This window comes from Helianthus annuus, chromosome 10 (genome assembly GCF_002127325.2).
Source record: "Helianthus annuus cultivar XRQ/B chromosome 10, HanXRQr2.0-SUNRISE, whole genome shotgun sequence".
Taxonomy (NCBI): domain Eukaryota; kingdom Viridiplantae; phylum Streptophyta; class Magnoliopsida; order Asterales; family Asteraceae; genus Helianthus; species Helianthus annuus.
The window spans coordinates 26,838,704-26,848,021 of NC_035442.2; the positions used below are offsets into that span (position 1 = coordinate 26,838,704).

At 34.0% G+C, this 9,318-nt stretch overlaps 1 long non-coding RNA gene across 1 annotated transcript; it reads left to right on the forward strand.

The window, feature by feature from the left end:
• Positions 1-3,243: 3,243 nt before the first annotated feature.
• Positions 3,244-5,009, forward strand: LOC118482916. The gene is made up of 2 exons (XR_004869212.1): positions 3,244-3,447; positions 4,420-5,009. It is a non-coding gene; the product is annotated as an uncharacterized LOC118482916 (long non-coding RNA).
• Positions 5,010-9,318: the final 4,309 nt, after the last annotated feature.

Genomic DNA, 9,318 nt, shown 5'->3' on the forward strand with positions numbered 1-9,318 from the left:
GAGCCGGAGAAGTTTGACCAATCAAGTTTCGAAGTGGCATAAGATGGAAATCCCAACGTTTTGTTCACATGTATGTATAAGGAAAACTTCATTAATCCAACTGCATGCTATCATATTTATGTCAATAGAAATTTATTGTACTTCTTATGCTAATAGTTATGTATTGAGAAATATTATTATAATTTTACTTTATTTAGCATGCATATTTTGATATACCTTCTATTAGAAATTTATGGTAGCTGTCGGTGATTGAACAGGCCATTGGGAACTGGCTGTATTAAACAAAGTCAATTATGGTGCTTAGTGATGGTTCAGGTCGGGTCATGAATAAACTTGCTTACAACAGTCAACCACCATCAATCACAGTTAGATATGGTCCGCCATCTGAATGTATAAACGCATAACTCGACAGGTCGGTACACTACTTAATTTACCTATATTAGTTGTAGTTAAATTTCGTGTGTGACGAGCATAATATACGATAGGCAACACCATATCTGTTGTCCCAGGTATGTTGATTCTATTTGAGTAGATGGCGTCATGTTTGACCAAATTCTTTCAGGTTGGAGTATAAGGCGACTAAGAGTGGGAAGGTGATCGAGAGTGGAAGGTTTTACAAAATATGTAAACTGATGATATTTACGTAAGTAATGGAACGTTTGTACTCTAATATGTACTCTAATCGAGAGTGGAAGGTTTTACAAAATATGTAAACTGATGATATTTACGTAAGTAATGGAACGTTTGTACTCTAATATATTCCTTTGTGTTTTAACGTGTATAAAATCATAATATTTATATCAATGATAATGAAGATATATTCTTTTACCAACCCGCGAAGTTCGCGGGTTCTTAAACTTTTTTCTTAATATATGATGACAGTTAGTGTGAAGATTTAGAAAGATTTTTATGATAAATAAATAAATAAAGTTACCTCATGAATGGAAAGTGCTTATCATCTCTGTTAAATCATTTCAAATGAGGTTATTATTATTATCCAATTTAAATCATTTCAAATGAGGTTTCTTTTAATACAACGCATAATTTGGTTCTTGAATAAAATTATCACATTTGTGACGCATCAGTGAAAATGATTGAAAAACTGTTAATACAACGCATAACTTGAAAAAACAACTTTTAGGATTAATGTTATGTTTCTTGACATTTTTCTGCAGAGAACTTTACAACAGTAATTTAGGCGGGCCCGATACCTAATGATCTTGGAAACTTTACGAATATAGTTGAGTTTACATTTATATCTAAACTGGTTTTCTCCCCTGATTCCAGCTACATCGGCCAAAAGTGTTATCTTTGTTGATTCAGTGACCAAGGTGTTTTTTAGTCCAAAAACCTTTATTTTCACACTCAACATAGGTTGAAGAAGATAGAATATGGAGGTGGCAAGATGGTCGGGTTAAAAAGAGCCAGTCCAGGTCAGTTGAAGAAATCTTTAATGATCTGTGATTTTTTTCCATTCATGTATTTCATTTATTCAGTGTACTCTAATATTTGCGTTAGTAGTTTAACATTTATATAATTAAAATATTTGAGGCTTTTTGTGGTGTTCTTTGAGCTGCGATTCTGGCGCTTCAGATTTGAAGTCCAATAGATCCGATTGCCGATTGATCTCAAGATGTTTGGCGTATGACTGGGTTGTCCACGATGTCTCCGGTAAATTCTAGCTTTCTATTTATTTATCCATAGGGAATGCAGTTGCTAAGGCTATGTGAGCATATACGTAAGTTGCTTACCATTGAAGTGAGAGAAGTCTACTTTGAGCTCTTTAAACCAAATAACTTTGTATATGCTATTTTTTTGTTTTATTTTATTACTCTGTTAAGTTTATTTACTATAATATTATTATCAGTTTTTTTGCTCATTGTAAGTGCCATAAAATCTTCCAACTTGTGCAGCTTTTTGTGCTATGATGGAAATTAGTAGCCTAATTAAGGCATCAACATGAGTGTAAATTCGGAAAAGAACTTCTCCAATCGGTTGTGGGATTACTTTTAATGCATTCTGGTGCGTAACTTAAGGCTGTAAAAGACATGGCTATCATGATGTGGACAAAGGGTATGTGGTTATTCTAATGCATGCTGGTGTTATACAATTCTACAAATAATATCTTTATACAGATTGGCTAGAACTTTCTTTGTCTTTTTCCCTTTTCTAAATATGGCCTAATACTAAACTTATCACTTATGAATCAGGTATGTGATAGTCGATGAAGCTCACAGATATAAGGAGGCATTTGGATGCCATGCGGGTCTTTTTTAAGGAGGCTACGCCGGTTCGGTGCTCTTGAGTGTTTCCATTTTTCCATTTGTAATGCTAGGTGTTAAACGATACATCAACAAATCCGTATGAATTCAGTATTAATATGTTTATGATATTGATATTTATTTTGTTTGTATTCATGTATTTCAATTATTTGGTGTACTCTCTATCATTTCCGTTAATATTTCAACGTATATATAATTAAAATATTTACGTCAACAATATATGTTAAAGTAGTTATTTTTCTTATTAGCCACGTGGAACTTATTTACTTGGGCAATTGGATAGATTATGCACTTATGACTTTCGAAGTCAAAACACGTTGCTTATACTAGACAAAGATGAAAATGTAACGAGTAAAATAACAAATGTAGTCTACAAGGAAGTTTTTTCCAGCATTTAAATAGTTTTTTCTTTTTTCTTCTAATTTATGCGTTTGTACAAAATATTATATTTCAAAGTAAATAATATGGTTTTGGATGAAGCCACGCATCGCGCGGGCATTAACCTAGTAAAGTAATGATTCATTCTATTCACATATGAGTAACCAAGCATCACAAATTGGATGGAATGTTCCATTTCATTCTGTTGTCCATTCTTTTACTTTGTTCATTTCATTCTCTCGTTCATTTCATTACCTCATACCAAACAGACCCTTAGAATTTTGAAGGCACAATATCTGTCTTTATATATAACAAAGAGAAAATCACGGTGACATACTGACATCAATTCCACAAATCACAAACATTAATTTTAAAAATACATTAATTATATATATATATATACACACACACACACTTAGGTGTTGTTTGTTTTTTGTTAAAAGAGCTTCAGGATCTCTTTTGTCTTCACCAAGCAGATCACGCGCAGATAATGGGGTCTGAAGCTTGTTTGTTTTTCAGAAGACAATTCATTAAAAAACCTCTTCAAAGGCTCTTCCTCGGGCAGATCTTGTTTTACCTCTTCACATACCTCTTCCAAACACAAAACTCTCAAAACCCTATCCCTTCTCCATTCCTTAAAGTCGACCTCCCCTGCTCCTCCACCTCCAGCCACTGCCACGCCGCCCTCCACCCCTCCCGCCGATCTGAAACCTTCCACAGCCGAGCACCACAGCCGAGCACCACCGCCGAACCACCGCCGAACTCCACTCATCCTCCAACATCTAAGGTAATTTCTTTCATGGGTTTTTAGTTTGATCTTGTAAAGATTCTTGTTTTGTGTATATGATAAAAAGATTCAACATCTTATAGCGTTTACTGTTTAGGGTTGTGAATAATATGATATCTCAACTTTCCTTTCATGGGTTTTTAGTTTGATGTAATAAAGATTCTTGTTTTGTGTTTATTGATTGTTTATATGATAAAAAGATGCCATTTTTATTAATGGGGTATTGGGTTTAGGGCTGAAAAGATGACACTGTTGTGGTAATTGATTTTGAGAACTTTTTGTACCCTTTTTTTGTTTCTTGAGGATCTTCTCATGGGTTATCTGTTTGACCCTTAAAGTTGGACTTGTTACCATGGTTTTTTGATTCTTACGTTGTTTAGGAGTTGTTGGAATTGAATTATGTGTGTCCCTCATGAAACAGGTTTTAAGGGTACAAATTTAATTTTTGATTGAATCATTTTACATGGGTTATTGAGATAATAGCAGTTTGTCTCTATTAATTTGGTTTGAGTTCATATCCAGGAGTTTTCGTTAGGGGTAAAACGGGTCGGGTAAAAGAAAGCAGCAAATAGTCTCATATACTTGGTATTTTTTCTAGAGTCAAATTATATTTGAAGTTGAAACTGGTCTCATATCTTCTGTGTGTTTCTTTCGATTTTGGATTGATATGATTAGTAGAAATGGGAGAGAAACAGCAATGGTCAAACGACCATCTAAAATGCTTATTAGAGACTTGCATTGAAGAGATACACACGGTGGGTAGAAAAGGCTTGAGTTTGCATAAAGACTCGTGGAATAAATTAGGAAAAGTTCTTAAGGAAAAGTTTGGCTTGGATTTAACACAAAAACAAATGAAGAATGCATATGATAATCTAAAAGCCAAATACGTAGGTTGGGTGTATTTGAAAAACAAAACCGGCAACATATTTATCACTTGGTTTACTTTTCTAAAATAATTGTATATCTTTACAGACAAGTATTATCTTTGTGATGTCGCGTATGCACACATACGGGGATTTATGGCTCCATATCGTAATGTGAGGTATTGGCTAGGAGATTTTCGCCGAAGACGTGCATTGACTAATAAAGAGAAATTTAACCATGCTCATGCAAGACTTCGGAACGTAATTGAGCGTGCTTTTGGTGTCTTGAAAGTAAGATTCCCTATTTTGAAGAGGATGGCACCATTTCCATTGGTTACACAAAGGAACATTATCATTGCATGTTTCGCGCTACATAATTTATAAGGAAAGAGGGTTTGAGAGATGAATTGTTTACAGAATACGATCAACCCAATGTTTCGGTGCATAATAGGCAAGTGCACGTTAATGCTGGTGAACACGAGGTTGAAGCACATGGTACTGCATCGGATCGAGAATATATGAATCAGTTACGAGATGAGATTGCTGAGCAGTTAATGCAAAGCACGGATATAATGATTTAAAAAAATGTTATTGTCTTTTTTATGAATATTATTTAAGTATTGTATAACTGTTATTTAAGTTTGAATGTTGAAAAATTCTTTTAAGTTTAATAAATCAGTTTATTTATATTTCAGTTTATTTCAGCAGTTTGCAGAAGTAAAAATACAAACAGTCTTCTTCTTGCAGACTGCAGACATTTGGTCCAGCACTTCTGCTACAGATGTCTGCAGATGTGGTCCGCAGACTGCAGACGTTTTACCTCAGAAAAAAACAAACAGCACCTTACTAAAGGATACGTTCAATGCATACAAAATAACCTGATATTAACAAATATATCATAGTATTGGTTAGAATTTCATACATTACACGGTTTAAGTAAATGTAATGTTATATACTTAATAACAAAAAAAGTTATCTATTTAAAAACTCGTGTATTGTTCGTGTCCTAAGTTATATTATTAATTTAGTTACTTGTACATATTATTTGATACTATATTAGTATTATTGTTTATATCCAAACAATATATTTTATATTATTAAGGGAGTATGTTTGTGGAAAATGGTCGTTGTTCAATACATAATTAATTTTAAGCAGAGAAGTAGAGAACTATAAAAATTGTATAAATATCTATACATTGTCCATGTCAAATATAACTTATAGCTTATTTATACATTGTCCATGTCAAATATAACTTACAACTAAAGAGACACGGTTATACATTTAGATAACTGTATTATCTATTTATGTTAAAGAATGCAAAACTTTAGTTATTGCCTGCATGACACATAAAATATGATAATATATCATAAAAAAATTGTATATAAATCATTTGTCAATACTTCCTATATATAATGCGGGAGCAGGCGAACCAGAAAAGAAATTGTTTAATATATAGAGAAAAAATTATATATAAAAAAAGAAACGACAGAAAGATGCCGTCGCATAATAATCGGATGTTAGGGAATATATGTCGTGGAGGGTTTCGGTGGGATTGAGGAATGTCGTAGTAACGGCCGGCGTTTTATATATAGTTATGAGTCAGAGATAGCCACGTGGCACTTCCAAACCACAACATTAGAACTCACATGTCACCATTTCACTAACCGACACGTTCATGTATTAAATGGAAAAAGATGTGTCCTATTTTAGACATTAATAACTAAAAAATGATTCACAATTATTATTATTAATAAAAGAAAAAGTTCAATGTATCTCGTTGACCGTCGGTTTGAGTTGCCTAACGATTGCAACTTCTTCATCTAACATGAAAGATTCTTGATTTTGATAATATTGTTTATTAACATACAGAATATGATCATAAATTAGCACATTCACAAACCGAAAGTTATCGCCATGTTATATGTTTGTGCTTTTGTAGAAAAAAATGGAAGGGGTTCAAGGATCAGTTGACCATTACGTCTAGTTAAATTTTGTTTTATTAATGATACTATGGTCGTTTAAAAGTTGTTTCCATCATAGTAGTTAAAGCGAATGTAAGTAGAAACTCAAATTGAATGATTCAAGTCCGTCACAATATATAGAGCAATTGTGTTCCTGTGTTCTCTCTACGAGATTACTAATTTAATAAATTCAACTAAGCTAGTAGTTGATGTGTATAATAATCAAAAAATAAGTTATCTACAATAAAAAAATAGCTAAAACTCATTATCAAAATTATATATGTCTATAACCTTTTAAATTGTATACTCAATTACTTTTTAACTATTTATTCCACAAAAGGTTTTGTATTTAACCAATTATGGTTAATACATCAACTATGGGTGTACATGGGTCGAGTCGGATTAATTTTTCTTTTCCTAAAGCTGAAAACTAGGACGCAAATGTACAAACGGTTTGGTTTTGAGAATTTGAACCCGTTTTGCCATCGGGTTTTTTTCTGATGTTGTCTTTACTTCTTTATTTTTAAGGATAGGAAAAGTTGAGCCCAAGAAGCATTGTTTAGGGATGGGAAAAGTTGAGCCCAAGAAGCATTGAAGCAACACCATAGCTTTACCCAGAAACTAATTGCAGCCCAACAAGCCCAACTTTTCAAGATATTTAGTGTTAACTTAGATAAGAACTTATATTTATAGATCATCATTAGAACCAAATAAGAAGCAAGAAAATTCCACCAGAAATAAAGAAAATGTCCTACTCCTGCCCGAGCTTTCCGATCAACCAATCCCCTATTTCAGGGACATCTTTTTTTTTTTTTTTTAAAAAAAAAAAAGCTAAACCCGGCCTGCCTTTTGCTATAACTGAACTCGGAAATGGAAAGTGTTTGGGCCTGCAAAATTCACTCGAATCCAAAATAATGATGGGCCAAAATCTGCTACTAATTCAATTCATTCATTCATTCAATATCTACGAAACCCAATTGGGGCAGTAGTGATTGCCTTCTATTGGGTAAAATGGGCGGCAGAGGAACAGTGCCAGGCAGCTGCCTGGCACTCCCCTTTTGGCCCAGCAAATTTACTATTTTATCCATTTTTAAATTTACGATTTTACCATCAGTTCAAAATTATGTTTTTGCCCCCACTTAAAAATAAATTTACGCTTTTACTACTAGCTAAAAAATTCAATTTTGCCCCCGGTTAAAAATTACGACTTTGCCCCGTTTCAATTTACAGTTTTGCCATTAGTTTTTTCACTTATAATTACGATTTTACCATCAGTTCAAAGTTATGTTTTTACCCCCACTTAAAAATAAATTAACGCTTTTGCTCCCAGCTAAAAATTCCAAATTTGCCCTCGGTTCAAAATTACGATTTTGCCCCGTATAAATTTATAATTTTGCCATTAGTTTTTTTTTTTCTCACAGCCAAGTTACGATTTTGCCCTCAACTTAAATTTACATTTTCTCCATCGTTTTTGTTTGTTTTCCTGGTGAAACTACAATTTTGCCCCCAATGTAAAATTACAGTCATGCCGGCAGATTCCTGACACTGCCCCATTGGTCCATTAAATTTATGATTTTATCCCTGAATTAAAATTATGATTTCGCCCTCAGTTAAAAGTTACGTTTTCCCAATCGTTTTAGTTTTTTTAGCAAAAGTAGAAAACATTTTTTTAATTGGTTGACTTAATTTAATTTTTTTCCGTGTCAAGGAGCTGCCTAACACTCGCTCGTTACTCCTGAAAAATTACAGTTTTGCCCTGATCCGAAAAATATCGTTTTAGTTTTTTTTTTCCTAGCAAAATTATAGTCGTGTTTTTTTAATTGATTGAGAATTATTCAGTTATCGCCCCACAAGGCGGGCGGGGCACCAACTAGTAAAATATAAAACCTAGATTTTCTTTCAACAGTTAACCGGGTAATAAAGTTTAAGTTGACATCCGGTATATACAGTGCTAATTGTAAAAACTGTGAGGGTAATAAAGTTTAAGTTGACAATCAGTACAAACAGTGCTAAGTGTAAGAACTGTGAGAACAGATAAATGAACCGGGTAGATTGATAACCGGTTTTGTATGGTGATTTTTTTTAACCTATATAAACCAATTAGACCTTGGGGTATGGTGTGGCTTGGGTTGGGGCATTTGTTGACACATGAATTGGGAGCCCTCCCACCGCCTGGTTACGTGTCCGCGGGGTATGGCGGGGCGTGGGTTGGGTGCACCGCGTGGCAGAATATTAAAAAAAAATTACAAAAAATTATAAAAAATCACACAACATTTATAAAAAAAAACCTACAACTTCATTAAAATTTTAAAAATTACATAATCCTAAAAATTACATAATTTCTAAAAATTACAAAATAACAAACCTAGAGCGTTAAATAAATTTCAAAAAGGTCGATCTTGTTGAACGCCTTTCGCTCCTTGCCTCGAAACTCTATGTTCGCCACCGCCACCCGGTCCTCGTGGCTTAACTCGCCGCTCGGAACGGCTTCGTAGTAAGCCTTGAAACGCTCGAGCTTGGGCCGTAGCTCGCGCCATTTATGTTGGTGTGACAACCCTCTCAAAACCAGGTATCCGTACGACTTAATTAATTATTAATTGTTGCCTAATTACTGTGCTTTACTGAGTTTGCTGATAAACTGCTACTTGATTGTTGGTACTTGTACATATCTGCATCATACTTTGATATTCCTGTCACTACACTACTTATTTACTGAACCTTAGTGACAAACATGATGCACAAAAGCACAGTAGCACTAAACGGATACACAGTGAACATGCTGGTATAGCCAGCATCAGGCAAACACTGCCTCTAAAGGCCTGAATGAGCCAGAATTATTTTACTACACCCATAGTGTGTGTAGGGATACAAGGGTTGTATGATTACGTCTCTAGGAATAAGATATAGAGATTTGGATGTGCCTAAAACGTACTTTAAGCACGGAACACAGCACTTTTATCAACACACTAGCTTCTAGCTAATTAATAAAGTGCCAAAATATGAGGAATTATTCCCGACACTTTGCAGAATAAATTGTGTCGCTAAA